General features: G+C 46.8%; 1 long non-coding RNA gene and 1 pseudogene across 2 annotated transcripts in view; one reads left to right on the forward strand and one right to left on the reverse strand.

The window, feature by feature from the left end:
• Positions 1-4790: 4790 nt before the first annotated feature.
• LOC309715622 lies at positions 4791-5853 on the reverse strand. Its single transcript, XR_014279248.1, has 3 exons — positions 5754-5853; positions 5146-5301; positions 4791-5059 (listed from the first exon to the last, which is right to left on the reverse strand). It is a non-coding gene; the product is annotated as an uncharacterized lncRNA (long non-coding RNA).
• The window catches only part of LOC309715621 (platelet-derived growth factor receptor beta-like), a 46526-nt pseudogene continuing 29879 nt past the window's right edge, over positions 5810-22456 (forward strand). Inside the window, exons 1-13 of the transcript XR_014280692.1 lie at positions 5810-5943; positions 9174-9239; positions 9313-9407; positions 9500-9695; positions 17990-18250; positions 18386-18517; positions 18610-18691; positions 18776-18850; positions 18965-19148; positions 19563-19678; positions 19900-20011; positions 20203-20305; positions 20408-20516. The product of XR_014280692.1 is annotated as a platelet-derived growth factor receptor beta-like (transcript). The remainder of the gene's footprint in view (positions 5944-9173; positions 9240-9312; positions 9408-9499; positions 9696-17989; positions 18251-18385; positions 18518-18609; positions 18692-18775; positions 18851-18964; positions 19149-19562; positions 19679-19899; positions 20012-20202; positions 20306-20407; positions 20517-22456) is intronic.

The following is a 22456-nucleotide window of genomic DNA, read 5'->3' on the forward strand; positions in this document are numbered from 1 at the left end:
GAAGAGAGACCACCGAGCCTGGGGGGAGTTCAGTCTTTTTGCTGATTTGAGATAAGTTCGATTCTTGTGATCTGTCCAAATAATAAACGGGTGTTCCGTTCCCTCCAGCCAGTGGCACCACTCCTCCAAAGCTAATTTAATGGCTAGGAGCTCCCTATCCCCTACGTCATAATTTTGTTCGGCAGGAGAAAGGCGTCGAGAAAAATAGGCGCAGGGTTGGAGCTTGCCATGTGGACCAGACCATTGTGACAGCACAGCCCCCACCCCCACACTTGAAGCGTCAACCTCCACTATGAACTGCTTACTCGTGTCAGGATGGATCAGAATGGGAGCTGATGTAAAGAGCTGTTTGAGCATGGTGAAGGCTGAGTGAGCCTCGGGGGACCAAACGAAGGGGACCTTTGAGGAAGTGAGGCGAGAGAGGGGTGCAGCCACCCGGCTGTAGTTCCTAACAAAGCGCCTGTAAAAATTTGCGAAACCAAGGAACTGTTGTAGCTGTCTGCGTGAATCAGGGACGGACCACTCCACCACTGCCTTGATCTTTACAGGGTCCGTCTTCACCTGCCCTCCCGCCAGTAGGTAGCCCAGAAATGAGACAGACGAGGCATGGAAGTCACACTTCTCGGCCTTTACATAGAGACGGTTCTCCAATAGTCGCTGCAGCACGCTCCGGACATGCACCTGATGTTCTTCGAGAGATCGTGAAAAAATCAAAATGTCATCCAGATAAACAAACACGAAAACATTCAGGAAATCCCTGAGCACGTCATTCACAAGTGCTTGGAAGACTGCAGGGGCATTGGTGAGGCCAAATGGCATCACCAGGTATTCAAAATGCCCCAGAGGAGTGTTGAAAGCAGTCTTCCATTCGTCGCCCTCCCTTATGCGGACGAGGTGGTATGCATTTCTCAAGTCCAGCTTGGAGAAGATAGTAGCACCGTGGAAGGGTTCGAAAGCTGAATTGATCAAAGGCAGGGGGTACTTGTTCTTAATCGTGATCGCATTAAGTCCTCTGTAATCGATGCATGGCCGGAGTGACTTATCCTTCTTAGTAACAAAAAAGATACCGGCGGCCACTGGCGAGGAGGAAGGACGAATGAGACTGGCTGCTAACGAGTCCTGGATGTACTTCTCCATAGCCCCCCTTTCGGGACGGGACAGGTTATAAAGACGGCTGGAGGGCATAGGAGCACCAGGAAGGAGATCAATGGCACAATCATAAGGTCGATGAGGGGGCAGCGACTGAGCTCTGTCTTTACTAAACACCTCTTGTAGATCATGATATTCAGGAGGGACAGCGGTAAGGTCGGGGGGGGGGGGGAAACAACCGATGGAGGAGAAACAGAAGCCTCCGAGGGCAAGGCTAATTTAAGGCAGTTGGCGAGACAAAATAGACTCCAACTGGCTACTCTTTTCCCTGTCCAGTCAATGTGTGGATTGTGCTTCTGCAACCACGGAAAACTGAGGATTACTGGCGCGTCAAGGGAAGAAGTGGTAAAGAGTGTTATGTTTTCCTGATGATTGCCTGACGTGACTAATTTGACAGGTGCGGTCTGGTGAGTGATCATAGCGAATACCTCATTATTTAAAGCAGAGGCTGGGATCGGAGGCTCGAGCTGAGTGAGGGGCAAGTTCAAAGATTTAGCAACCGCAGTGTCTATTAAATTTTGCTCTGACCCTGAGTCAACGAGAGCGTGAAAAGAATGAGCTTTAGTACCAGTTATTAAAGAAACTGACAGCAGAAAACGGGGTTTATCTCCTTTGAAAACACTGCCCACCCGTAACCCCGGACTTACCGGCGGGCCACGCCTTTTGGCCGGACTGGGCAGACAGCGATGCGATGGCCGCTTCCTCCGCAGTAGAAGCACTCTCCGGCTCGGAAACGCCGTTCCCGCTCCTCAGGAGTGAGCCGAGAGTGGCCGATTTGCATAGGCTCTGGGGAAGGAGAGCGGGGATGGGCGGATGTTGTTACCGGAAGTGGTGGGGGTAACGCAGAAGTGTTCGCGGGCCGAAACAGAGACGGAGAGGGCTTGGAACGCCTCTCAGCGTCTCTTTCCCTCAGTCGATTATCAATCCTGAGAGCGAGAGAGGCAAGCGCTTCGAACGTGGCCGGCTCGTCGTGTACAGCTAGCTGATCTTTCATCTGTTCGGTAAGGAATGGTAGGAAAATACCCCGCAGCGTGGCGTCTGGCCAACCCGCTTCTACAGCAGCGGTGCGGAACTCGATCGAATATTCCGCAACGCTGCGTTTTCCCTGACGGAGTCCCAACAGCCTCTTAGCTGCAGTACCCTCAGAAATCGGGTGAGCGAATGTAGACTTGAATTCCTTGAGAAATTCCTCATAGGAGCATGAGGCAATCGGGTGAGAAGACAGAAACGCCTCATCCCACGCGAGCGCCTTACCCCTAAGCAACCCTACAAAATGGGAAATCTTGGCAGCATCATTTGGGAAAGCGTGTGGCGTGCGACTGATGAACAACGACCACTGAAAAAGGAAACCCCCACACTGCCCCAACTCTCCGTGGAAAGGCTCCGGTGGAGGGGAGGAAATGCCCCGATAAGCCGATTCTATCGCGGGGTGCGCAACGGTGGGTGCAGGCGATGGTCCCAGCTGACTGGGGAAAACGGGCGGATTCGGCTCCCTGATTTCTGAAAACCTGGTGAGTAACTCCTCCTGCTTCTCACTAATAGCGTTACACTGGTACATTAGGGACGTCAATGTCTGTTCATGCCGTCCTAACACCGCGCCCGGTTTATTTATGGCGGCGCGAATTGGGTCCGCTGAGTCCATTATTGGACAGTTCGTTCTGTCACAAACAAGGATGCAGTGGACTCAAGAGCAGATTCAATTGCTCGAACCATGTACAATTTATTGAAAGGAAAAGGAACTTAAACAAGACTGGGTCTAACAGAAATCATTCGCAGGAACTGAGGGAGGCCCGAGGGCGGAGAAACGGACGTAGAACACAGGGAGATCATGGGCGGGAACTTCTGCAAACACAGGAGAAGGGTTTTACTGAATGGGAAACAATTAAAGGGCAGAGGTTAGTGGTACTAGTGGAGAGTCTTGGGCTTACTTGAAAACACCGGCTATTAGGGGGGGAAGGGGTTGCCGTGGGAGCATTCCAGGGATGGTTGAGAGTGTGGGGAGGCTGGTCCAGGTTCCAAGGTGTCCAGGGAGGTTGAAGTACGGGCTGGAGGGCAGGCTGAGGAGAAGATGAGTGTGTGGTCCTCGGGTTCTGGGCAGACGGGAGAACGGGACGGAAACAGAACCAGCACTGCTGGTGTGTACGACGGGTGATGAATCTGGAGAATACAGGAGACGGAGGACACATTAACCCACGATCCAGGCACACAGAGTCTGAGCACAGAGGAGGCTAAGTTTACCACGGGTGGTAGCAGGACGAACTGGCAAGGAGTAGCAGGCAGTGCTGGCTTAAAAACCCTCTAGATGGAGCCCCGGAAATTGGAAGCAGGTGATGAGCTGGCCAACTCCACCCCAGGGGATGGACAACAGGAACCTGGACCACACCCGACCAGACACTCCCACAGCATATGACATTATGTGGGAGAAACGTTTCATCACTCATCGAAGTGACTTCTTCAGTCTCAGCTGACTGCAGGTTTCCCTAAATCTTATAAACAGTACATTTGCATAATGACTGAAACCAGCCCACTGAGGGAACAATGGGCTGGGAGGTCAGTTCCTTAATCATAATTATGCAAATTCTCATGACCATTGATCAACAACCATGAGTACCATTCACAGAGAGTTGGGGAACGGCTGCAATCACAGCATTGTAAGATGGCGAAAGATGTACCCTTAGGCCCCCTTATCGATTCAGAGATGGTCTTTCCCTTTTTCACGTAAATGGCCTCCTTGACTCCACGCTCAAACCAGGGTTCCTCCCTGTCCAGGATGTGAACATCCTCATCATTGAAAGAGTGTCCACTGGCCTGTAGGTGTAAATAGACCGCAGAGTCGTGGCCTGATGAGGTAGCTCTTCTGTGTTGTGCCATCCGCTTCACCAGAGGTTGTTTGGTTTCCCCGATGTATAAATCCTGGCAATCCTCCTGGCACTTAACAGCGTAAACTATGTTACTCTGTTTGTGTCAGGGGACCCGATCCTTGGGGTGGACCAATTTTTGGGGCAGCGTGTTTTTGGGGTTTAAAAGCAACAGAGACCCGGTGTTTAGAAAAAATGCCTCTCAACTGCTCTGATACTCCTGACACATATGGGATCACTACAGGTTTTCGCTTGGGCAGCGGTTGTCTTTCTCTCCTGGATCGGCTGGAGCTTTCTTTAGGAGCCTTTCCCGCTTTGCCAAAAGTCCAGCTGGGATAACCACGTTTACTCAGGGCCTTCTTGATGTGCTGTTCTTCTGCCTCCCTGTCCGCTGTGTCAGTGGGGATCGTGTTCGCTCTGTGTTGTAGTGTCCTGACATCTAAAAGCTGACGGTACACGTCCCCCATTACTGATGGAAATCTCACAGTCTAAGAAGGCTAACCTGCCACTTTTCATATCCTCCCTGGTGAAGTTGATGTGTCGGTCCACCGAGTTAATGTGATCCGTGAAATGTGGTACGTCCTGAGATTTGATTTTCACCCAGGTGTCATCCACATATCTGAACCAATGGCTTGGCGGTGTTCTAGGGTAGGATAGCAAAGCCCTCTTTCCCACTTCTTCCATGTACAAATTGGCCACGATGGGTGAAACTGGGGAGCCCATGGCACACCCATGTTTCTGCCTGTAGAACTGACCCTTGTATGTGAAGTAGGTGGAATTAAGACACAGTTTAAACACACTTGGTCGATGCTGAGAGCAGTCCTGTTGCTGAGGTTGGTGTCATCCTGTAATCTCTTACGGACTACCTCCAACGCCTCTGTGACTGGGATGCAAGTGAAGAGAGATGTAACGTCGTACGAGACCATGGTTTCATCTGCCTCCATAATGACATCTCTCACCTTCTCAACAAAATCCAGGGTGTTCTGGATGTGGTGTTCAGAGCTGCCCACCAGCGCACCCTGTGCGTGCTGCCCTTCCTCTTCACGTTCCTCCTGTAGGAAAACAATAGAGGCAGCCATTAAACACTGACCCCCGTGGGCACACACACGATCTGCACTTCCTAAACACACACACTGACTTGGGAGTCTAACGTAATGATCCCGCGCCGGTGGGAGCTCCAACACTCTCCTAAATAGCTCCCCCGACGAGCCCTGATCAACAACAGGGGGTGTTGCAGGAGCTTCGGATGTGGCCAGTCCGCCAGCAGAGCCACACTCACCAGGCCTGAAGTAGCCTGCAGAAACACATACACACACCCGCAAACAGGGAGAAGAGGGACAGCAATACCAAATATACATACAATACAAGACAAGTCCAAAACTGCTCAGGGACCCTGGGTCACTCAGACCCAGGACCCTGACAATTATTACTGATCAGTCAGTAAGCTGACTCTCTCACATAGCACTCTGTTTAATAAAGTCTACTACAAAACACAAACACACACACACACACACACACACACACACACACACACACAAAGCAGTAAGTCTGACTGTAAAACAGAAAACTGACTTTTTTGTATGTGTGTTTCAGTATGTGTGTGTGTGAGTGTGTGTGTGTGTGTGTGTGTGTGTGTTGCACTCGGTTCATTTCCTGTCAAAGAAGGGGGGAGGGCAGAGAGACAGATTGAAAACAGATGCTCTTTCTCTCTCTCGCTCTCTCTCTATGTGCGTCTGTGTCTCTCACCCGTTTTCTTCCCTCAGTACTGCAGACTCTCTCTCTCTCTCCACTCTGGCCCTATGTCTCCCTCTCTCACTGTGAATCAGTCTGTTGGTTTCCATTCGTCGTTCGTCTGGAATGAACTGAAGAGAAGAAGAGGAGACACAAACAGTGAAAAGAAGAAGAAGAAGAGAAGGAAAAGGAGCAGCTTCAGAAGGTTTGAACCAACTCTACTCTCTTTTCTTTCTCTGAATCCTGATTAGATTCCACACAGTATTGCTATGTACAAGTACTACATGTACTAGAAATACTGAAATGCTGCTGTGAGTAAATACTGCAAGTAAATACTTTAACTACTCTAAGTAGTGCTCCGAGTAAAAGCTGAGTAAAAGCTGTGAGTACATAGTGTGAGTACTGCGAATAAGTACTCTGAGTACTGAGAGTAAAGACTGTGAGCACTGGGAGTACGTACTGCGAGTAAGTCCTGTGTGCAATACCTTCACTGCATTGGTGCACATAGCAGTGGGTCAGGTGAATCTCAGCTGAGTATCGGCACCTGAATGTGGTATTCCTCCTGCAGTTTGTTGCTGAACAGATCAGTGATGGAGGGAAGCTTGTGCAGCAATCATGAGGCTGAAGGCCAGTGAGGGGGCGGAACTTCCAGCGTGTCTTGTCCTTGGACAAGACACTTCACCCGTTGCCTACTGGTGGTGGTCAGAGGGCCCGGTGGTGCCAGTGTCCGGCAGCCTCGCCTCTGTCAGTGCGCCCCAGGGCACCTGTGGCTACAATGTACCTTGCCATCACCAGTGTGTGAATGGGTGGATGACTGAATGTATAAAGTGCTTTGGGGTCCTTAGGGACTATGTAAAGTGCTATACAAATACAGGCCATTTACCATTCTATAAAGGTATTTTACTGCCAGTGAAACTGGGGTTAAACTGACAGATTAAAATCAGATAAATAAAACTGGGCTCAGTAAGAGACGTTCCTCCTGAACTCTGACATCTCCTCACAGTGGGAGCTCTGATTGGGCAGCAGGTTCCTCTTCATGTCTCAGCTTCAGAACATCTTCAAAAATTGAGCAACCACAGAACCACAGCTGATCCTCCCTCTAATTAAACCTCACATCTTCAAACCTGTGTCTCAGGCAGCTGACAATGACATACAAGCGTCATTTTTTATGATGGATTATGCAGAAAAAAATAGAATTGAGCAGAAAGGCCTATTGCTTTATTACGTATTCAGGTTGTGTACCATGTTTTTAACAAGTAATTAAGTAATAAAGTAACTAATTACTTTTGAAAATAAGTAATCAGTAAAGTAACTGGATTAATTTCTTGGAGAAGTAATCACTAATAGTAACTAATTATTATTTTCAAGTAACGTAACCAACACCATTGGCGATAGTGGAAAGGAAAAACTCCCTTTTAACAGTGAGAAACCTCTGACAGAACCAGGCTCAGGGAGAGCCTGCTGTGTGTCACCACAGAGTCAGAATATTCATATGTTCTCTTCTTCATCATGAAGAATTGAAGTGAATAAGACGCTGAAGAGAGGCATATATGAGTGTAAACATATTTTGAACCTTCTCGTAGGATGTTTCCATTTGTAGGTTTGGTGTATTTGCTCAGTTTGCGTGTTTTTAACTGGTTTGGTGAACTAATTCTCATTTTCATTAGATTTACTGTTTTTATGAGTTTGAACTTGTTTCAAAACATTTTAAAAGCACAGACTGAAGAATTATTGATGAAAGTCTAATCTATGAAAATCAACTTTTCAGATCCAACAGCCCTACCTGATCATCCAGTTTGGTTCCTTACATGTTTGGTGTTTGTAATACTTTAAGTGTCAGAAATATTCTGATCAAACTTATTGTGTGGTAATAACATCATACACGAGCATATATCCAGTTATTTTTTCTGTGCATTATCTGAACTGTGGTTGGTTGCTGTTGGGCCTCACCTGCTTCTCGTTAGATTTCTGTTTTTATGTTTGCCATGCTGATCATTCAAATGCATCGACTTGACCAACAATAAATCTTGTGGTTTGCAGTTTGATCAGTTTAATTGTGTTACAGTGTGTGTGTGCTGTGTGCTACAGGTCTGAGGTGACCGATCACAGCGTTAGTATGGAGCAGTGACAGGCAGGTGGCACACCTGTAGAGTAGGTGAGTGTGACAGGATATGAAATGATTACATGTAGAATATTCGGTGTTGATGAACAGGTGTATGATTACCTATCTGGAATACTACTTAAATAGATCACCATAGTCAGATTCGCTGTCTCCTACTTTGCCGATCGATGTCTTGTAGCTGCTCATATTTCTGATCAGAGCTGCTTAAAGGTGATTTTTACTGAGCACGAACTAGACAAAAATCCAAAAACACAGTTGGAAGAACGTCGGCCGATGAACATGTTGGTGATTCGATCTGAGATCAGCTTTGTGCTGCACAGTCAGTTTGAACCAAACACACACAGCAGTCACAACACACACACGGCAGGCTGGAAAAACAATGGTGTGATCTTTTAACTTAGCAGCTGTAAAAGAGTGTCTTCTGTTGGTCAGTAACCTGATCACAAGATCAGTACTTCAAAGCAAATTTTACTCAAGCACACATTTGAGGCATTCCTCTCTCTTCAGCCTTAAGAGAGTTAATAAAAAGCCCTTTAAAACTTCCATTGGTGACATCACAAGAGAGACTGAAGCCACCAATCTGGACGCTCAAATTTGACACTCTGTGACAGTGGAGGTAGGGATGAAGAGGAAGACTCGGCAGCTGACTGGTGACATCACCTGCTGAGCATTAGTCAGGGCACAGAGCTTCAGAGCTGTGATTGGCTAAACCCTGAGATGAGGCTTGCTCTCCTCTCTGCTGCCCACAGGAAATACCTCGCTGTTTATTTTCTTCTTCGGTGGTCAGCTGGCATTCCTCATTCTCTCTCCATCAACCAGGGCTCTGATTGGCTGAAGTCCCTAGGGATGACTGTGAGTGGCTGCTTTGTGTGAAAACACATGCACACACACACAGGAATGTGTTCACGTCTGTTTGAAGCATCAGTCACCTCGACAGATTTAACAGACGCCGACTGAATGCAGGGAATGAAAAAAGTCCAGACTGCTACGGTTTAAATAAACTTGTTAAACTTTAATGAAGCTTCTTAGACGCCTCCCTTCAAAGTAACTTCGTTGAGTTTATTATTTCTGCAGTCTCCAGCTGCCACTGACATGCAGTAAACACATCTCTCTGGAATATAGAGCAGTAATAGCAGACAATCATTACTACAGTATTTGTACACAGCCTGCAGCATCCAACACTTATTGCATTCAACTATTTGCATTTTTTTAAAGCTTCCACCAAATATCAGAGCTTCACAGGAAGTCCATTTTGTGTTTTAATGATGTTAGACTTTTATTTTGAAACCTCTCCTCCACCTGTCACTGCTCAGGGTTGGCAGCCATGATGGCATCCATCAGGGGAACAGGAAATATCAGCCTGTTGGGGTTTCTCTTGGGTGAGTAATAACGTAAAAGCATCAGTAGGATTTTAGAGGTGACACCTGAATGTCTACCTGTCTCTGTGTGTAGGTGTATTCCTGGTTCATCCTGAAGGGGCGGTTTCTCTGGAGCTGCTGCCATCCGCCTCTGAAGTTCTGGTCCCCTCTAACTCCAATTACACAGTGGTCAGTAACACTTGTCTGTCTCTACACCTACCTGTCTCTGTCTTCAGATGTCTTCCAGTACCTCTCTCTCAGGTATCTTTTCTTCTCCTCAGGAGTGTTTGGGGTGGAGTGAGGTGAAGTGGCATTTTCCTCAGGACCCGCCAGTAGAAGGGGTCCTCTTGGACAATCGAGGCTCCATGAGCATCCTGCATCTCTTTAACATCACATGGAGGAATTCTGGGAGATACACCTGTGAGGAGCCATCATCTGATCAGAGCAGAAATGTTGATGTCTTTATACCTGGACAAGGTAACCATCTTCCAACGTGTGTTCCTCCTGTTGTTTGTGTCAGAAAAATAAAGGTGCCAACTGGAACCAAAAGTGGTTCTTTAGCCTGATGCCATAGAAGAACCTTTTTTGGTGCCACAAAGAACCGCTCAAACAATGGTTCTTTGAAGAACCATTTCTTTCAGTGGTTCATTGAAGAACCTTTAAAGGTGCCCTAAAGAACCATCAAGAAATGGTTCTTTAGGGCACCTTTAATGGTTTTTCAAAGGACCATTTTAAAAAAGGTCCTTCAAATGGCCCTTGGTAGTACCTACGGCCATTTATCATCCACAGCGTTTTTTAATATTAGGCCATTTTCACTGTGTTGAATAGAATATAGCCAAACCTCCCAACCCTTTTTTTTTCTTTCTTTAGAATTGCCGTCTCCGTTTATTCGATTAGCTTAAGGTGGCTAAGCTAAAAACCGACATCCACATGAGTACCAAAAGCCATAAATCGCCCCATTGAAACCCATTATAAACGCTATTTTTCACTGCACAATTATTACCATTAACGTAGTGGCGATGGCTTAAGTTTCGTTTTTGTTCTGTAGTCAGGACCTTAGAATTGTAATTTTTTTATTTGGCCACCGGGTGGCGCCCTTGCTTCACATTTGACCCCTGCTGGAAAACAGCGGGCTTCTTGGACAGACCTGCGGGAAATGAAGCCTCATTTCCGGCGTGCAGCAGCGGCTTCGCCCGCTGATCGGGCGGGACCATTTTCGGCCCCTAGGACCGTATGAGGGTGCTTTTTTTTTTAGTCAACAGGAAATGACGTATTTGTTGTCACGTGGTATCGGATGTGTGTGCTGCAAAAATGAGTCCCCGGTGATCGTGCCCCGGTAATCGTCACGACTTACCCCGGCAAGAATGCACTTATTTCGGCCTAGAGGAGGAGCATTTGCCGCCTGGAGACCATTTTCTGGTCCTGAAAAAAAAAAAAAAGGCAATCGAAATGACTGTTGGTGCCAATCTTTAGTCCATCTAAAGGCCTAATTATAATAACAATTGAATATTACCTCAAATGTTTTTTTTGGAAAATATTCAAGTTTTATGTTTTTTGGGGCAAAAAAAGCAGTGCGCTCATGTGACGAAACCGGGATATAAAGGGTTAAAATCCGCGAAATGTAATTAAAACTTGACATGAATATTTCAAGGAGAAGTAGGTCTAAAAGATTGGCTAATTTAAAGTGGAATAAAATATTATTTTATAAATTTTTTATAGCACTTTTTTGGGCGTGGTCGATTGGGACCGATAGTGTGTGCATTTTATGAAATGCGCTCCTGCAAAAAAAATAAAAGGCGATCAAAATGACTGTTGGTGCCAATCTTTGGTCCATCCAAAGGCCTAATTAAAAGTACAATAAAATATAACTTTCAAATGTATTTTATGGAAAATATTTAATTTTTTCATTTTTTTCGCCAAAAACGGCCGTGCGCTCATATGACAAAACCGGGATATAAAGGGTTAAAATCCGCGAAATGTAATTAAAACTTGACATGAATATTTCAAGGAGAAGTAGGTCTAAAAGATTGGCTAATTTAAAGTGGAATGAAATATTAATGTATAATCTTTTTATAGCACTTTTTATGGCGTGGTCAATTTTTGGCTCTAGGACCTCATAAGGGGTACGTGTTTTAGGTACTACCAAGGGTTAAAAAAGCATTTTAAAGAACCTTTTTAAATCTTTAAAAATAAAATGTATCATAAATTGAATTTGAGTAGGGTAAAATAAATACGACCTTCCTTTGATATCAAACATCCTTGAAAGAGTAGTTGTCAAACAGCTAACAGATCATCTGCAGAGGTTTATTTGAAGAGTTTCAGTCAGGTTTCAGAGCTCAGCACAGCACAGAAACAGCTTTAGTGAAGGTTACAAATGATCTTCTTATGGCCTCTGACAGTGGACTCATCTCTGTGCTTGTCCTGCTAGACCTCAGTGCAGCGTTCGATACTGTCGACCATAATATCCTATTAGAGCGATTAGAACAGGGGTCACCAACACGGTGCCCGCGGGCACCAGGTCGCCCACAAGGACCACATGAGTCGCCCGCGGGCCTGTTCTAAAAATAGCTCACCATAACAACTTACCAGTAAGCTGCATCTATTTTTATTTTTTCTTGCTATTTTTTTTTTAAATCACAATTGCATTGGTGTTAATTTGTTAGAGATAATATATAAAAAAAATGTTTATTATTAAATATTAGATCATGATCTAATATTTAGTGCTAGCTGGTCTCCACGGAAACAGTTGCCGTGAAGACCAGCAAAGGCAAAGGTGAGGAGATGAGGAAAACATGGCGGAAAAAAGGAAGAAAACATATCATTTTCACAGTGAATGGGAGGAAGAGTTCTTTTTTACCACTGTGAAAGATTCATGCGTGTGTCTCATTTGCGGGGCAACTGTGGCAACGGCAAAGCGGCACAACGTGGAGAGACATTTCCGAACGTGTCACACAAGCTACCATGCTAACTACCCAAAGGGCACCACACTGCGAGCGGAAAAGGCCCGTGAATTAAAGGCAGGTTTGCGCAAACAGCAGTCTTTTTTCACGAGACCGGTGAAAAACTCTCAAAAAGCAACCGAAGCCTCATTTAGAGCTACACATTTCATGATTAAGAAAAAGAAGGCATTTTTAGACGGGGAGTATTTCAAAGAAGCAATGATGATAATTGCAAAAACTGTCACGGTTTGCGGGGCAAGCCGTGTGGATTTGTAGTGAGGATCCAAAAGGCGGCAGCTCTGGTGCAGGTGAGTGTTTATTTACAGCAGTGGGTACAAACAGCAACAGGGTGTGAACATGAAACCGAAACCTAAACTGGGTAAACTAACAACACAAACCAGGAATGACGGTGCAGGGAGGTCCGGGGAAATACATACAGGGAGACCGAGGGGAAACAACACAGACGAACCAGCAACTACTATGACAGAAGACACAACTTAAATACACTCAGAGAACACAGGGGGATTACATACAGGTGGGGACACAGCTGGGAGTAATTAACATGACGAGACTAGGGAGGCAAACTGAAAACACTCACATAAGACACAGACCTTCACAATTAAACAGGAACTTACACATGAAAGGACACAAACTAAGAAACGCGGACTAGATACAGGAACACACGGGCAGAACAGAGTAAACACTAACCAGAGGAAGAACAGAACCAAAATCGCGAAGAGAAAACACAAAACGCTGGGTCAAAAGGACCCAGGATCATGACAGTACCCCCCCCCCACCCCCCTCAAAGGCTGGCTCCAGACAGCCCAACAAAAAACAGCCAGAAAAAACAGAAAACAACCCGACCAGGGCGGGCGGCGGGGGCCCAGGAAGGAGGGCTCGAAGCAAAACAAAACCAGAGCACCAGAAGGCCAAAAGACAAAAACAAAAAACGAGCCCAAAACCAAAAGAAACGAAGCACACCAAAACACAGGAAAAAACAGAGTCCAAAACAGAAGAGTTCAGGGGGCCGACAGCACAGGAGTCCAAAACAGTTCAGGGGGCCGGCCAGGGGGCCAACAGCACAGGAGTCCAAAACAGTTCGGGGGGGCCGGCCAGGGGGCCGACAGCACAGGAGTCCAAAACAGTTCGGGGGGGCCGACCGTGCGGACGGCAACGGCGGCGACGCGGATACAGTTCGGGAGGCCGGCCGTGCGGACGGCAACGGCGGCCACTCAGGCGATGGCGGTCCGGGGGCCGGCCGTGCGGAAGGCAGCGGCGGCCACTCAGGCGATGGCGGTCCGGGGGCCGGCCGTGCGGAAGGCAACGGCGGCCACTCAGGCGATGGCGGTCCGGGGGCCGGCCGTGCGGAAGGCAGCGGCGGCCACTCAGGCGATGGCGGTCCGGGGGCCGGCCGTGCGGAAGGCAGCGGCGGCGACGAAGGAGACCACGGAGCAGTTCAGGGGACCGACCCCGACGGCGGTGACGTCCAGCAGGTGGCCCGGAAAATGGCCGGCGATATCGAGGTGCAGAGCGAGGCTTGGGCGGCGGCTTAACAGCCGCAGGACCAGGCGTAGCAGAAGCAGAGGCCGGACCAGGCGTAGCAGAAGCAGAGGCCGGACCAGACGTAGCAGAAGCAGAGGCCGGACCAGACGAGGATGAAGACTCTGATGAGGCCGGACCAGACGAGGATGAAGACTCTGATGAAGCTGGACCAGGCGACGACGAGGCGGCCGCAGGTGGCGGCTGGACAGGCCCCTCGGACCCTCCAGCGGAGACAGGCGGCTGAACGGGCCCCTCGGACCCTCCAGCGGAGACAGGCGGCTGAACGGGCCCCTCGGACCCTCCAGCGGAGACAGGAGGCTGAACGGGCCCCTCGGACCCTCCAGCCGACGAGGCATGAGGCTGGTGTGGTTCTCCGGAACCGCCAGCTGACGAGGAAGGCTGCTGGACGGGCTCCTCGGGCCCCCCAGCTGAAACAGGAGACAAAGGCCGGAGCGGTCCCTCGGACCCTCCAGCGGAGATACGAGACGAAGGCTGGACGGGCCCCTTGGACCCTCCAGCAGAAGCCATCACAAAGCCAGCAGGCATGGAGTCCACTGGCAGACATGAAGGAAATGGGTGCTGTGGTGAGCACTGGCCCTGCTCAGACAGCACTGACACGGGGCACTTCCCAGGTGGCTGCTTAAACTCCAGGGGTCCAGAATCAGCTGAGGACTGGGACCTAGCCTCTGGGGAAGCCCTGGAGCGGCAAACAGTGCCAATGGCGGCTGAATCATGAAAAGCACCTTGAGTAGGACTTAGGCTTTCTCCCTGCACGGAGTGAACGGGTGGAACCGGTAATGCTGGAGCTACTGGGGCCTGCGCTACAGGCGGCACTGGAGCTACTGGGGCCTGCGCTACAGGCGGCACTGGCCCCGCCCCTCCCTGAGCCTGGTTCTGCAGGAGGTTTCTTCCTGTTAAAAGGGAGTTTTTCCTTCCCACTGTCGCCAAAGTGCTTGCTCATAGGGGGTCATATGATTGTTGGGTTTTTCTCTGTATCTATGAAGCGCCTTGAGGTGACTGTTGTTGTGATTTGGCGCTATATAAATAAAATTGAATTGAATTGAGCATAGACATATATTAATGGTTTATTGCCATTTCGCAGCATACCAAAAGACAAAAAGACATTTTAACCCTCAGCACAACATCACTACTAATAGATGTCACATATTAGTTATTTAAACAGTAATAATTAAATATATTTGCCATACTATAAATAAATATATATAAATACTACATCTATAGATAACAACAACAATTAATACATTTATTGTTTAATTAATAAAACATCAGAAAGTGATAAAAACACATTAGAAATAGCAATACCTTCATAACAGACCAATAAATCAACACATTTTCATCAGCAGATGTTTGCATGTTCAGTAAAAATATTTCAACAACAAGTTTTTGATTAAAATTATCAATGAACTTACTTTCTGTAAGGTAAGTTTTATGTTGGACTCATGGTTCTTTGTTAGTCCAGTTTAGGACAATGTCTCTGACGTATGTATCATATCAAATATATGTCATATCAAAACAACCCCACACCTGCAGTTGTTTCAGTTTTTCACAGGTGTTTCCTGTCAGCTGGTCAACCTCACTCAGGGGGGACATCCATATTAGCCAACCAAATGACAAGCTCCTCCCTTTGTGCTTCAAATCCCTCCCACTCTGAGACAAGGAGCTGAGAGAGAGAGAAAAGAGTCAATTATAAAGAAGAGAGAAAAGTGAAACCCTCCTCAGTAGGTCTGACTCGCATACCTGCAGTCGACCTGCGATGGACTCCAGTTTGGCGTTCACTTCATTCCAGCGGCGGCCACACTCCCTCGCCAATGCCAGTAGCCGAGTCTGCAGCGTGCCCTGGAAGAGCCGAGTTAATGTTTGACTCCTCCTGATCAGGCTCTCCAGCTGGATGAGCCGAGGTCTCCCCTCTCGCCGCTGCCTCTGAACACAGAAACACAAATTGCATTTTTGCTATTCTTTTCCAGGCTTGATCATGTGGAGGTATTTGGAAAACTGTTTTGGCTAGAGGACGACTGTTGTCTTGCAGAAAGTTAAATCAAATGTATGCGATACACAATCAATTCACAAGAACGCATTGTAAAAGAAAGTCCCATTCTTGCCTGATTTCAACTGAATTCTTCATCAAAACGGAGACAGAATTAAAACGAGTGTTTGCAGCAAATGTGAGCACAAAGCCTCACTTTGTACAAGCCTGCTATTACAGTTCTCCTCTATGCAGACAACGTTCCTGTTTTCAAGGCACAACTTGGATCTGCTGTACAAATCTTATGGATACACACTAAATGAAACAGTAGTGTGCACGACTCCAGATTCTGATCCCTCATCCTAATAGGGTTCCAAATGGCTCACAAAAACCCACATAGCAAATGCTGAGGCTTCAAAATACAAAGTCCATAAACCAATGACTGACATGGGTTTTATCATAAGGGTGATAAATATACAGATTTCAGTCTGTCTTAGAGATTTGATGTTCATTTACCTGCAGATGCACTATACGTGTGTGCTCTGTGGTTTTCCACAACGTTTTGCACATCACTATTTAATACAGGAAGTAGGTGAACTAAAACAAGTCATCTTTCTTTGTGAGAGGACCATATTAATGAAACAAACCTCAATGACATCATAGGGATCCCTAAAGATGCTCCTGCTGCTTCTCTTCCTCCTCATCCTAAGCTTCCTTCTCCTTGTCCTCGACTTCCATCCAATTGTAATTCAATCTAATTGTTTTTCTCTCCCTCCTCTTCCTCATTTTGTTGGAGCTGTGAACAGAATTAGTGTGAATCTGGATTAATTTGTGCAAACAAGAAAAATCTACAGCTTTTTGGTCTTGTGATTTAAGCTGGGAAGATTTATGTGTTGATGCTACCTGCTTCATCTCTACGACTGGCTGCTGAGTGATATTTACACCCTGGCTGGATTACAAACTTTAACCCCGTGCTCAACTTTGGCCCAGCAATAATGACCTCTTCTTGGCTTAATGTATGATGGTGGATAAATGAAATATGCAAAGAAAATTTAACTATATTACAAAAGGACATCTATCTTGGAAACATCAAATGACTGGAGCATAACTTGTCAACTAGTCCGAAAATAAGTTATACAGGAACAGTCAAAGACGCACCTTCATGCTCTTCCAGAATTCAAAGTACAGGTTCATGTGAGTATTTAATGTACGGCTCAGCTCTACTGAATTTCAGAGTTTCTAGAGCAGACACAGAGCTCATGTCAAAACAGGCTTCAGGCGCCATTTTAGTGACTTTAACAATATTATAAATTTTAATATCAGTCTAGCTGACATTACGTTATGTACGCAGCACGCAATTGAACCACATATTTTAGAAGCCAAAGTGTTCTAACGTCACTCTCTCGACCTGTCATTTGGCTCGAAACACATATTCACAAATTGCTCAGTGATAAACATATAGTCAGATCATTTACCTAAGCAGTGTGCTTTGTCAAAACTAAGTAACTGTGTTGGTAATGAACACATAAGTATGTTCATTACATTGACATTCTGTTGTGCAATTGTTATTTACTTGTATTTTATAATTTGACTTACACACTTACATACTGTTGGGTGGTTTGGAAAGTTTACAATAACTAGTATTATCATTATGCTATATTTTCTAATATATATAATAATCTCAAAAGTAATGCCTTAAAGCCAAAAATAGTAATACTTTATTAAAATGTAAAACTAAAGTACAGTATTTGAATGTGTGTATTGTGCCTACTGTTTGTTAACTCACCACATTCATAAATGTCTTAATAATAAATTCCATATTCTATTACCACATTATTTGTGATCAGTGGGTTTGCGGGGTTAGGGGTGTTGGGGGTAGGGTCTTTAGGCTTTGGCCCCCACCCCTGCCACCAGTATATTTTTAAGTATTTCTAACTTTTATTTGAATATTCAGTTTCCTACCATCTGCTCTTAAAGGGTAATCACCAGGTAACCCGCCCTCCCCCTTCGCACACACATGCACACAAACAAAACACACAGTATAATTCACAGCCTCATTATAGTAAATAAATATTTATGCCATTTTACACCATCAAACTTAGATTGCTAAGGATGAAGAACCTTTTGTTCTTTAAAGAACCATTTGTAATAGCTGAAGAACCATCTACAAAATAATAAGGTTCTTTGACGTATGATGGTTCTTTAAAGAACCATGAAGACATCTGAAGAACCATTTAAGAACCATAATTTTTCTAAGAGTACCTGCATTCCTCGTGATGTTCCGTGTTTACCTGTTCCCCCCTCAGGTCCTGATGAATGGTTTGTCCCTTTGGATCTGGGTGTGGTGATGAAGGAGGGAGAGGAAGGCACAATTCCCTGCATGGTGTCCAACCCGAACCTCAATGTCTCACTGTACGAGCGCCCCAGCAGGAGGCTGGTAAGCGGGATGACATATGAGCCGGGGCGTGGCTTCACGGGTCACCTCAATGACACATCATACATGTGCATCGCCACAAACGGAGCTGAGGAGAAGGAGTCGCAGACGTACTACGTCTTCAGCATTATAGGTTTGTGTCTGTCTACCTTCTGATAATGTTTAGTTCACATTTATGCTGAAAGGTTGCCATTCATTCATAAACAAGTCATATTCCTACCTGTCTCCCCTGCTACCTGTATCATTTTTGTGCACCTGCGTATTTCAGTCCCAAAGGTAATGGAAGTGGACCTGACGGTGTCCAGCAGTGTGCTGAAGCAGGGCGAGGTCCTCACAGTAAACTGCACAGTTAGAGACACAGAGATGGTGTTCTTCTCCTGGGGCTTCCCCCCGCAGACAGGTACCTGTCTGCCTTCCTGTCTGCTTACCCACCTGTACCTGTCTGTACCTGTCTGTCTGGTGTCACCTAACTATGATGATTTTTCTTTGCAGGAAATTGAGCCGCTGACGGACTTCTTGCCCAATCAGATCCGCTCCTTTGTTAACATCACTGCAGCAACAGTGGCAGATTCAGGTAGGGCGCTCGGTGGCTCAGGTAAAGGTGTGCAGCTTGCTGAGAAACTGTGCTGAGGGAAATAATGCCGTACTGTTCCTGCAGGTGTTTATAGCTGCACGGTGCAGGAGACAACACAGGGACAAACTGTGGTGAAAAATATCACAATAACAGTGCTGGGTCAGCAAACACACACACTCACACACACACACACACACACACACACACACTCACACACACACACACATAGAACAGACACACACATGTAAAGTGTGTTTCTCCATGTCTCTGCAGACCGAGGTTATGTTTACCTGTGGCCCTTAGGTGAGACCAATGTGTCATCTCTCCTCCATCACACGCTGGAATTAAGTGTAGATATTGACGCCCACCCCGCCCCCACCATCATCTGGACGAGACAGAACCAATCTGTTGCCACAGAAACCACTACTATCAACACCACACACCTGTCAGACAGCCGGTAGGTCAGAGGTCAGACCTCAGATGAGGAGAATCAGAATCTTTATTGTCATTGTGTTTGCAAACAACAAAAATTGTAAGCAAACCCATTCAGCACAAGTGAAAAAAGGGCACTTTAAAAGGAAAGAAGTTTATGTGTGCAATACATTTTAAACAAATAAACAAATAAATAAATAAATATAGTATGTACAAGACTTTATATAAGAATGAACAAGTGAGAATACGGTTGCCGCACAGTGCTTCAGACCTTAGAATATTGCACAGTTAAAAAGAAAAAAGAAAAGAAAATATTGCATAGTTGAGGGTTGTGTTTTCGCAGTGATTTATCCCCCGAGTGTATTTATTAATGCAACAGCCCTGGCATATGTGCTAATGGTTGCTAAAATGAGGAGGAGCTAAATGTTTGATTGATTAGGTATGTGAGCACACTGACGCTGGTGCGCGTGCAGATGGATCAGACAGGAAGTTACACCGCAACTATTTCCAATGATGACGACATCAGAGAGGCTACATTCAACCTGGAGGTACAAGGTGAGCCACATGGCCACCAGGTGTGTATGCCACATCATGTGACATCATGCTGTCATTTACAGACCTTTTGTGTGCATGCTCAGTAACGAGTGTATTGTGTGAGCTGAGGAGTAACATTATCACATGACCTCAGGCTCCGCCTCCTAGCAGACATCTGTGTATGCATTTAAACAGAGGGCACATTTTACTTTTTAATAACACGTGTGTGTGTGTGTGTGTAGCTCCACCCAGGATCACATCCCTGTCAGAGGTCAGGAGTAACGCTGTGCTGTGTGTGAGTGAGGGAGCTCCACCCCCCTCTGTTACCTGGTACACCTGTTCCAGCTCACACAGGTAAACACGCACGCACACACACACACACACACACACACACGCACACACACACACACACGCACACACACACACACACACACACACACACACACACGCGCGCACACACACACACACACACACACACACACACACACACATAGTGTAACAGTATTGGTGTTACCATGGTGATCCTGTCCTTTAACCTACTGCAGATGCAATCATTTGAATGGCGAGTGGAGGAGCCAATCAAAAGACTCAGAGGGCATGACGCTACAGGAGAACATTACTATGGTGGCAGAGAGAGGTGTCACCCAGGTAACCACTGACATCAAGAGAGTGATGTCATCAGAAGGGAGGGGAAACAGTAACATATTAAGTTGACCGGTGGCTCTGTGTGTGTTTGTTCTACCTGTGCAGGTACACAGCATGCTGACCCTCCAGACTCTCAGCTCTCTGTCGGCCGTTCGCTGTGAAGCCACAAACTCGGTGGGCAGACAAGCGAAGGACCTGCGAGTCATCTCCAGCTGTACGTATCCATGCTGCAGGCGTTTGAGCTCAGGCGGGTTCTCTGAGGAACTGAGGCAGAACGTTCATTCAAACACTGTCTTCAGATGTCTGCTTTAAAACATCGTCCACATCCTGAGCACACAAACAGCTGCTGACAGAGGAGAAAGAGCTCCTCAGAGCTCCTGTCCATCACAGAGGTCACAGGAGTGGCTGAATGCATGAAGGAAGAGATGAAAAGTGAAATGTGACTAGAGAAGTGGAGACAAGCTCATGCTGTGACTTAGACTAACACACCATAACTCATCTGGTCAGCATGTGAACATCGGGATCTCCTGCCAGATGTTCAGTACTTTGAATAAAGGTGCTGCAGATACATGGAGGAGATGATCAGAAGCTGAAGTTTCACTGAGTTTGGTACAAAGACTCAAACATCTCAGGAGGAGCTCAGAGAGACAAAGAAGAATTTATTTCTAAAGAAAATCTACTGAAGAAGAACTGAGGCCTCAACAAAGAGAGCAGCACTGGTTAGGAAAACCCTCAGAGGACGATGATCAGTGCTGGATGTGACAGAGTCAAATCTTCTGCTAAAAAGAGGAACCTGAAATATTACTTGGCTTGGCTCTCTTACTTGGCTCTCGGTGAAGGCGGTCGCACTTTTCTCCTCTCCTCCTTCCCCTTATCTTCCCTGTTTAGCCTCTTGTGTCCTGTCTTGTCTCGCGTGCACTACTTTTCCCTTGAACAGTCTCTCACTGTCGTTCTCTAAAACCTAACAGAGAATTATGGATTTGATCAACTGGTCTCTGAACGCTATTGACACCCTACAAATGCAGGCCATTTACCATTTACCATTTACCCTCTTCTCAACGAGAAGTCTGGGCTCGGGAGAGCCCGAGTGCCCTGGAGGGACTTTCCCTGCCGGATACACGATGGATGGGTGGCAAACCTGGAGGATCTTGTGCCTGGCGGGACTGTCTATCGAGGACGCTGAGGATATTTACCTATTCGGAACCATGATAACAGGGTTCTTGCTGATCGGAGCTGGCTTGGCCCTGACTTATCGGAGAAATAAGAGAGCGGAACCAGCTGTTCAAACCCCCCCTAAGCTGACCGCTGGAATTGAAGCGATGGGACGAGGCGCGGCCTCCCACGCCGAACGCAGCATGGTTAACACCTTGGAGACGCTTACAGCTGCCGTGAAGACTCAAACTAACACCATTGAGCGTATGATGGGATACATCAGAGAGGGGCCTGCTCACAATAACACCCTTGAGCGAAAGTTGGATAACATCGCAGAACGGCTCACTGCAGCTGTGGGGTCTCAGAACCAAAAGAATGACAACACCACGGAACAGAAGCTTGATACCATCATGGGGAGGCTCGCAGCGCTCCAACGGGAAATCGAGGCCCCAGTGTCAGAGTGCTAAATTCGCTGCTCGCATAAAGGAGAAATCAACAATATTCTACATTTGGACACCACGGCGCCAGCTGCTTAGGCCCAAGGCTGGAGCCCACCAAAACAACTCCCTGATAACGACTGTGTGATGACTATTCTTCCCGCCCCATGAAGGACACCTGGATCGGCTGGAGGACTGTTTACTTAGCCTGATACAGCGAAGGACACTGTCTCAGCTGAACTATGGACACGCACACACATACACTTACACTGATAAGCACGCACTCATCCCCCTCCCTTCCAAACGCCTTCGATGCTTGTTCCTGCGGGGGAAGGCAGCGGGTCTGCGTGCCGCGCTGAAATGGTAGCATGGTGCAGGACGACTGCTGTGTTCCTTCGAATCACCCCCCACCCCGCTATCCATCCCCTGTGGCTTGTCATGTGCTCTGATGTTGTGATGCGGACATTAATGTGCTCTCTGTGCAGAGGAGTTTTTTTTTTTTGTTTCCTGTTCTCATGCTGTCCTCCCATAGGTTGCCCAGCGTGTGAAGAGGTCTCTTTTTTTT

The sequence above is a fragment of the Aulonocara stuartgranti genome (assembly GCF_965226115.1).
Source record: "Aulonocara stuartgranti genome assembly, chromosome: 10".
NCBI lineage: Eukaryota > Metazoa > Chordata > Actinopteri > Cichliformes > Cichlidae > Aulonocara > Aulonocara stuartgranti.